This window comes from Aricia agestis, chromosome 16 (genome assembly GCF_905147365.1).
Source record: "Aricia agestis chromosome 16, ilAriAges1.1, whole genome shotgun sequence".
NCBI classification, from domain to species: Eukaryota; Metazoa; Arthropoda; class Insecta; order Lepidoptera; family Lycaenidae; genus Aricia; species Aricia agestis.
In genome coordinates, this window is record NC_056421.1 from 6,239,674 (window position 1) to 6,248,876 (window position 9,203).

The 9,203-nt window shown below is 35.5% G+C and overlaps 8 non-coding genes across 8 annotated transcripts; 2 read left to right on the forward strand and 6 right to left on the reverse strand.

Annotated features, from left to right (window-relative positions):
• Nucleotides 1-1,450: 1,450 nt before the first annotated feature.
• Nucleotides 1,451-1,522, reverse strand: Trnam-cau. The gene has a single exon. It is a non-coding gene; the product is annotated as a tRNA-Met (tRNA).
• Nucleotides 1,523-1,616: 94 nt separating this feature from the next.
• Nucleotides 1,617-1,688, reverse strand: Trnam-cau. Its single transcript has one exon. It is a non-coding gene; the product is annotated as a tRNA-Met (tRNA).
• Nucleotides 1,689-1,788: 100 nt separating this feature from the next.
• Trnam-cau lies at nucleotides 1,789-1,860 on the reverse strand. The gene has a single exon. It is a non-coding gene; the product is annotated as a tRNA-Met (tRNA).
• An 82-nt stretch (nucleotides 1,861-1,942) lies between these two features.
• Trnam-cau lies at nucleotides 1,943-2,014 on the reverse strand. The gene has a single exon. It is a non-coding gene; the product is annotated as a tRNA-Met (tRNA).
• Nucleotides 2,015-2,091: 77 nt separating this feature from the next.
• Trnam-cau lies at nucleotides 2,092-2,163 on the reverse strand. Its single transcript has one exon. It is a non-coding gene; the product is annotated as a tRNA-Met (tRNA).
• Nucleotides 2,164-2,245: 82 nt separating this feature from the next.
• Trnam-cau lies at nucleotides 2,246-2,317 on the reverse strand. Its single transcript has one exon. It is a non-coding gene; the product is annotated as a tRNA-Met (tRNA).
• Nucleotides 2,318-8,129: 5,812 nt separating this feature from the next.
• Trnam-cau lies at nucleotides 8,130-8,201 on the forward strand. The gene has a single exon. It is a non-coding gene; the product is annotated as a tRNA-Met (tRNA).
• Nucleotides 8,202-8,285: 84 nt separating this feature from the next.
• Nucleotides 8,286-8,357, forward strand: Trnam-cau. The gene has a single exon. It is a non-coding gene; the product is annotated as a tRNA-Met (tRNA).
• The last annotated feature ends 846 nt before the right edge of the window (nucleotides 8,358-9,203 follow it).

Sequence of the window (9,203 nt, forward strand, 5' to 3'; positions counted from 1 at the left end):
TTCTTGTTAAAAGTAAGTAATATTGAATTTACCTCTTTGGTGCAGTGTGTATCATGCATATACCAATAATACTTCAGATTTACAAGGAAATAGTTTGTGAAATAACACAAAAACCTACAATGCAACTATAAGATTGTACCTGTAGGTTTTTGGTGAAAATTCATACTTGTTTTACAGTAAGTAATTATACACAACACTTGTGTTCCTTAAACCTTGTATGTGTTTCTTGTGTACTAAATCAATGCAGTCTTAGCTCATCGCACAAATGCAAACCTTATTGTTGACTAGACATATAGGTATACTACACCTCAATTATGTTATTATTCTGAAACCTCACTAACACTAAATGGATTACTAAGGTCTCTACGTTTCTTATGTATCACTTCGTGATTAACTTGAGAATACCTACTTAATCGTTTTCCAAAAATTTGGACACTTCGAATGTTTAGTTTTTTGGTTTTAATAACGAATTATTTTCACTAAAATATATGCTATAGACTAAAATATAACTTATTAAGTAACTAACCAACTAAATAGCAATATAATTTAAGACTAAAAAGTATGTAATATTAATAAATAAAATTACTAAAATGTAAACTATTCAGTAAAAGCTACTCGTTGGTTGGTGTTTATTGAATTGCTGTATTTGACGTAAAAGCAAGCGAGCTTATGTCAGAAGTGTTGTCATGATTCGAAATTATTACTCACTTACTCAGTTAACAATGGAGAAGTGAGTTTTGTGTCACGTGACCACTGACTGGCTGGAAAATAGAGGTCATGGTACCAAAATGCGAGCCAGTCAGTATTCTGGCTGGCTTTAAGAGCTCATGATAGAGGGGCTGACCGGTATAAAACCAAGAACTAGTTTACATTGGAATAGAATGATAGAATAGAGGTAGGGTGATTATATTATAAATCCCGCAAATATGAAACGATAGCGTCAGTGGGTGTAAAATATTGTGCGTGAAACAGACATACATTTCCTTATATCGAATGTAGAATCAACAATGCGCAAATAGATGTTCAGATTTGAGAGTTCTCTTATCGACGTTTGGGTCTATAAATAATGAAATAATGTTATGTGTTTTATGGTCGCTTTATAATAGCTACTGCAGTCTGCAAACAATTTCGCTATGTTCCATTAATATAGTTTTGATTTTCCGTCTTATATATTCATTAGTCAATATTTAAGCTCCCTTAAACATATTACCTATATAAGCTGGGAATTTAAACCTTCTTTAAAATAATAGGTTAAAAAGATTGCCAATAGAACAGGTCGAAAAAGGTTTAGCAGAGCGTGGTTTCGATCCACGGACCTCTGGGTTATGGGCTCAGCGGCCAGCACGCTTCCACTGCGCCACTCTGCTCACTCCTAGAGTGTTCAAATATAGCTCTGTCTCTAGGGTTCTCTATATTGTGTCAGCAAAAAAGTAGCCAGCAAAAGAGCACATAGCAGAGCGTGGTTTCGATCCACGGACCTCTGGGTTATGGGCCCAGCACGCTTCCACTGCGCCACTCTGCTCATGTCTATATTGTTCAAATGTTGCTTCATTTCCAGGATTCTCTATGTGTCAGCAAAAATGTGTCAGCAAAAAACTATCCAGTAAAAGGGTAAATAGCAGAGCGTGGTTTCGATCCACGGACCTCTGGGTTATGGGCCCAGCACGCTTCCACTACGCCACTCTGCTCATGTCCAGAGTGTTCAAATATAGCTCTGTCTGTTCTCTATATTCTCTATATAGGTACTCTATATTGTGTCAGCAAAAAAGTAGCCAGCAAAAGAGCACATAGCAGAGCGTGGTTTCGATCCACGGACCTCTGGGTTATGGGCCCAGCACGCTTCCACTGCGCCACTCTGCTCATGTTCAGAGTATTCAAAAATAGCTCCGACTCGCGGGTTTCCCATGCATCAGCAAAAAGTAGTCAGCAAAAGGCAAATAGTTAGCAGAGCGTGGTTTCGATCCACGGACCTCTGGGTTATGGGCCCAGCACGCTTCCACTGCGCCACTCTGCTCATGTTCAGAGTATTTAAAATAGCTCCGACTCGCGTGTTTCCTATGCATCAGCAAAAAGTAGCCAGCAAAAGGCAAATAGCAGAGCGTGGTTTCGATCCACGGACCTCTGGGTTATGGGCCCAGCACGCTTCCACTGCGCCACTATGCTCATGTTCAGAGTATTCAAAAATAGCTCCGACTCGCGGGTTTCCTATGCATCAGCAAAAAGTAGCCAGTAAAAGGCAAATAGTTAGCAGAGCGTGGTTTCGATCCACGGACCTCTGGGTTATGGGCCCAGCACGCTTCCACTGCGCCACTCTGCTCATGTCTACTTTGTTCAAATGTAGCTCCGTTTTTGGGATTAACTGTGTATCAGCAAAGAATTTGTTAGAAAAGCAGAATGTATAAATATCATTACAGCATAAGTCTTGTTCATAATATATTTTGTGGCTTAAGCACAGAATACATATTAGTACTTACAACCATAAGTTGTAACAAGAACGTGCGAACGCTAATTGGATACAAGTTACAACACCAATAAGGTATCATTTCCTCATAATTCGTAAACAATAGGAACTCAAAATTTATCTATATCATAAACATGAATAAAGGCTTTAATACACTTGTAGTTTGTACTTATTAAGAATCTTTAGTGCAGCCTCACAGGCTCGCAAAGTTCATCAGATAGCACATTTGTTGCGTGTGAAACTGGAATTCCATTTTGCACGAAGCACTTCGTAGGCATCAAAGGCTCGAGCCGTCGATAAATCATGTTTTGTTTTAAACATTCTAACGCAGATTCTGTTTTACGATTTCTTCTTGGAGTATTCTTAACTGCTCTTAGGCCAGACATGGCGAAAACTCGTTTGTCTCAAGAGACATGTCTGGGTCCCGATTCTTATACCTCCGTTTATCACTTAACTCTCGGAGACATAATATGCTGTGTATACGCGCGAGTGAGACAGCCTGTGATTAAAGCGACATTTGAATATGAGTATGGAGTCTATATTTTATGAGAGACATAATATCTATATTATAATTTATATTAATACGCGTGCGAAAAACTTTGGATCCCTTTTGACGAAAAATGCGCAAACGTAGGTGAATGAAATTTTGCACAGTTAAAGTTTATATTATGGTGAAAGAGTGTGAAAGGATTACACACACTACAATGTGCACACTACCATCTTTTTGAATGACAAGCTTATACATACGAATTGTACTCTTTTGTTTATGGTTGAAGTCTGTTGTCAAATTAAAAATGGATTGTTGTTTTTTTTATTAAATTTGAAATAGTCAATACTTTAAATGGGGAACCAAAAGAAGATAATTAAATTTAAGGTCGCATTTCGACCATTGGGCGATCTCTCCAAACTCCAAAAGTACTTGACCAATTTTTATGAGACGAACCTTGAATAGCCGCAAGTCTGAGAGCAGCAAATCTTTATTCTCTTCATGGATAGAGCACTGTAACGACTAATTATTAATCGTTAAAACTGCTCTTGCTTATTGACGCACGGTTTCCGCGGCGCGGCGGTTTCTTATACGCGCACGAAGTCGCGGGCAAAATCTAGTTTGTAATAAATACTGCGTTGCAACACGGATCAGATTAACAAGGTATATTACCTTTTGTTTATCGCTCTCGGTGTTTCTAGTAATTAATGTAACTAGTGTTGTGCTTGTGCCCACTAATTGTGCTGTGTAAATCTTCACACTTTAACAAGGTTAAACCTACTAGGCTTAATTTATATGGGTTAGAGGCTTACCAAGCGAAGTTGTCATGATTAATTCATTAGTTCTACTCGTATTTGGTTCTATTGCTCACTAGCGGTTTGATTCTCGGAATTCGTCCCTATTGCTTTTAAAATTAGATTTTAATTCGTTAAAATATTTGCTTAGGGATTTTGAGATACTAATAGATTTATTTACTTGCTTTTTTATGAGATAAGGGGGCAAACGAGCAAACGGGTCACCTGATGGAAAGCAACTTCCGTCGCCCATGGACACTCGCAGCATCAGAAGAGCTGCAGGTGCGTTGCCGGCCTTTTAAGAGGGAATAGGGTAATAGGAGAGGGTAGGGATGAGAATAGGGTAGGGGATTGGGCCTCCGGTAAACTCACTCACTCGGCGAAATACAGCGCAAGCGCTGTTTCACACCCGGTTTTCTGTGAGAACGTGGTATTTCTCCGGTCGAGCCGGCCCATTCGTGCCGAAGCATGGCTCTCCCACGTATATACGCTGTCTGTTTGTCTCCCACGTATGTACGCTGATTCATTATATTTTCTTGTACAAGACAATTTTTGTTACTACGATCCCTGAAATAGTCTTGAAGGAACAGTTCCTTTTTCCACGATAGAAGATAGCGCAATGTCACATATAGTTGACTGTTCCTAGTCTGATCCTATAAAAATCGCTTCAGTAATTTTGTTTGAGATTTCAGAGTTGCAAAAAAATTAAAAATTGCCAATTTGTTACAAGTAAACTAACAAAAACTAAACTTAAAACTATAATCTAATTTTAAACAATACGTAGGTCACTTTCATTAACTACTTTTGACTTCTGAGTTAAGTATAGATATAAAGATTACTGATTATTTCTAACATACATCCAATTTTATCGCGCAATCTAGTCGTTAAATTAATACGGCCTAACTAAGCACCGATATATTAACAAAGGAATTACGTGCGAAGCATTAACGACTCCTTCCAAAAACATTCGCAGCTGAACTAAGCAACGCAATAAATAAGAGTCATAGACGGTAAACGATACTCTAGACGCAGACATTCGAAATTTATATTCGAATAATAATTTCGAATACCTATAACCGTAGATTACAAAGTGTTGAGTTACTGAATGGACGGAGGAACAAATAGCGTAGTAATTCCGAAGAGTTTTGAATATCGTCCAATGTTATTTTAGTCTTCGAATGTTGATCTTTAAACTTTATTTCGTTTTGGAGCGCCGTAAGAATGGAGATTCATGTATGCTAAGCTTGCCGATATGTGAATCCCTTCATTGATGTTAAATATTTGAATCGCAGAAGCCGTATTGTAGGTAATATAATAATAATAAATAATTATACCCAAAGTTACATTTAGAACAAAAGAATCTCAACTTAAACAAAATATATAGTTACATAAAAAAAAATCAACAAGAATCTAATTTATGTACTTTTAACGAAAATACTTAATCCTACGTACGTGACGTAATAACTTTTACAAAAACACTCAAAAAAGAGAAAAAACCTGAAAGCGGGCATGGGGTTTAGTTACCGCTCAATTTTTTAAAGGTTTGAAATTCCGAAATTGGTAGGCGCTTAAAATTTTTCGTTTTTCTCCAATCCCTTTAATCCCACCCCGAAGCCGGAAATATATTTTCATGCCTATATTGATTAATGTATTGGAATTCAAAACTTTTTAGGTGTGCACTAGACATGCTCCGAATTGAAAAAAAATTATAGCATGAGACAAGTCATTTGAATTGATGACGCTCATACTTAGTGACTAGTGTTAAGTCAAATTGTGTATTTAATTCGACTAGTTTTTGTCACTGAGTCTAAATACTAATGTTGTTAATTTTTGCAAAACTTTAACCAATGTTATATAAATTTTATGACAAAAGAGCCGACTTACTTAAATCAAACCTCCAATGAAAAAGAAGTATAATATTAATTTCTGATGTATAAATAAGAATAAAACAATTTACACACAAACATCCACATAACTGCAATGAAACCAAAACGTCAGTGATGTAATTTCGCATGTAGCCGAGCAAGTGCACATCCCGATAATGAATGTATTGTGCGGACCATCACGGGACTATTTTTGATCAAACCTGCCCACGTCTGTCATCCGACCGAAACTATGGAGTAGACATTTACAACAATTTGGGATTAACACTTAATGAGATCGATAAAACCATATAAATAAAACCTACTATAAGTACCTATATTATATAAATAAAAATTTGTTAGTCTCGCCATGTTTCGCTAAAGTTTGAAATAGGCTCAACCGTTTTTGCTACTTTAGCCTTGAAACATTCATGGAGGTTCAGGGAATGATAATATTAGAAGGGTAAGAAGTAATAAGAAGTTCTTTATGTTAACTAAGTAGTTATTGTAAAAAATGTCTAATAAGATTAATGTTTATTAACAAACTAGATAAATAAAATACCTCTACATGAGAATTTGAAATGGAAACAATAAATTAATGCTAAAGTTAAACGAATAAAAATGTATTGAACCAGACGAAGGGTCCACTGCAATAATGATGAACGTTCAAAAAATTAAAATCTCACCTGAAATGATATCTTTAAAATGTATATTTTACAAAATTAGAAGTATTGCTTGTAGTCCCATTATAAGACATGGCTAAAGCGCTCAACGTCACAGGTGTTTACTTTAAAATAATCTTTAATTCCAAGTTTTGTTATACCGTTCTAGATTTAAAAACCCAATTATCCTAAAACTAGCAACTGAGGACATTCGTAATTATTGCAGTGGACCGTTCCTTACAAAGCCACCAGATGGCTGAATTAAATCAATTATTGTGAGTGTACTCTATAGCTTTTCTTCCACGTCGAGCCATGAATGAGGATAGAGATACATTTGCCAGCGACACAACGCCAGAGCTATGTGATGTATTCAAGTACAATCCATTGAAAACTTCAATCAAGTATTCTTTTGTTCGAGCGAGGATATTAATTAAAATGTTGTGTCAAGCGTATTTATGCTAAAATAGCTTCATTTCGTGAGAGCGAAATAGGTAATGCTATGTGCTTAAATATATGTTGCATTATTAATAATAGTTGAGCTAGGCTTATGTACCGTATTAATAATAATTGCTGCTTCTCGTTTTTATTATCATTTGACACCAACACTATACTGTAAACTGTAAAGTCCACATACCTACTAAGAAAGAAGAGGTACTTTAGTTTCGAAGAAAATAATACAAACATGAAATGCGATCTTTTGCAGCAATCAGAATTTCAGAAATAAACGTGAATTTTTTAAATCGTGCAATGAATTTTAAAATCTAGAACGATTTCTTAATCGTCGCAAAGTACTCTCTTCTAAAGAATCAATCTATTGATGCTCACCGTCGTGTGGAGTCGGGACTCAACGATTTTGCAATTTGCAGAATATCTCAAATAGTTCCGTCTATGCCCACCAACGAATCTTGTGATTCACGGACACGAAAGCTCACGAATAAGACCTTATAAATCGGTACAAAATTGTGTATGAAATATAATTGGTTATCGATAAATTCAATTTTTTTTATGTTTCTACAATTATTAATTTTATTAGTAGCTGTTACAGATTTTTTTAAGAAACTAGAATCTAGAGCTACGTATAATAAAAACTATAATAATCGTAGGTCTAGACTCTAGAGTATGAAAATGGATTAAACATAATTGCTAAAGACAATAATTAACAATTAAAATATATACTTACGTAATTATAGTGAAACAAATGTACTTCATTAGATTTAACCTTTGAATATTGGTAAGGAAAGTAGGAAATAAAAGGATATAATTTGCTTCAATTGAATAATTTGCCAACCTTTCTGACAGTGTGTTCCGGGTGGTCCTGAGGGATACATTTCAATAATGGCAGTCTCGATGGCAATTTTAACGAAAACAGCAAAAAAATTGTGTTTGGACACAATAGAATATTGATGCTGAACAAATATGTATATAAATTGTATTAGCCCAAAATGACGCAAGGGCCTTCAAAACCATAAACTTTATAGCTAAGCTACAAAAATGCCGACCAGCTTACTGAACTAATTCAAGGAACTTAAATCGTTTTCAAAGGAGACCGCTTCTTTTGTTACGTAACAATGTCTTAGAAATGGTAGCAGCATGAACGCAGTGGTATAAAACGTGAATCTGTACGAAATATAATCAATACTATAATATTGCAGGACGTTTTAAAATAATACTAGGATTTGGCCAATGAAGCAATTGTCGATGAAGCAATTTGGCCAATAAAGCATTGGGACAAGTACACTTTACGAATTGCGATACCGCAAAGAAGGTAAGTAAAAAGTTTTGGAAAATTAGGTAAAAGTTGGTTATGATAAGTATTTACATGCAGATTTCTAAAATATCAGGATCTTCAAGATTCATGCATCAAGCAGAGTGGCGCAGTGGAAGCGTGCTGGGCCCATAACCCAGAGATCCGTGGATCGAAACCACGCTCTGCTAAGTATTAACCCTTTTGATGGCTAGGTTTTTGCTGATGTATAGGAAATCCTGGAGACGGAGCTATATTTGAACACTTTGGACATGAGCAGAGTGGCGCAGTGGAAGCGTGCTGGGCCCATAACCCAGAGGTCCGTGGATCGAAACCACGCTCTGCTATGTTTTTGTTGTTTTCCCAATCTAGTAATGTTACTACATAATCATAGACAGCCCCGGAATAACATAGCACTCGCCACGATTATGTAATAATATTATGTTGCAAACTGTAATTATATTTAGTTCATCATTTATCATCCCTAAAACGAGAATAAAATATTAATACTGAAAATAATAACAAGGATTGTAAAATACAGTGTGTTCATTTTACAATTTATTTAAGAACCATAATGAGACCAGTTTGCAATCGAAAATATTGTTCCAGCGATATCCGAGCTTCATTATAAATCATGTATTATTTAAGACACAATTTGCGCAAATAAATGTTGTTCTTGTCGATGTTCAGATGATAATGATAAATAATAATTCTTTTCGAGATCGCATAAAATTACTTTCGGTATGATTTGTAGCTTTTTAGGCTATCGTTTTATTTTACGATGTGCAATAAAAATATGAAGACTTTTTTTAAGCTTTATCGAATGGCATACTTAAATGGTTCCTTTATTTCTAGTACTTATTCGTTCAAATTTGCAGCATAGCCATTTCTGCCAATTATAAAAAGGTGCTTGAATTTTTTAGTTTAGAAATGATTTTAAATTTACTTTTATTTCTTTAAATGTGAAACTTTAGGTGTACAATAAGTGTTGCCTTAACATCAACATGATCAAAACAAAACGGTACATTAGCTAATCTGTCTCAAAACGATCTCTATTAATTATGTATAGTGATCTTTAGATCTCTAAATGTAGCCTAATACCTTCTTAATATTCTATTTCATTACGGGATTAAAGGTAGCAGTAAAAACCTTTGGATTATACATGAGACTGAAATTTGGTGTCTGCAGATTTA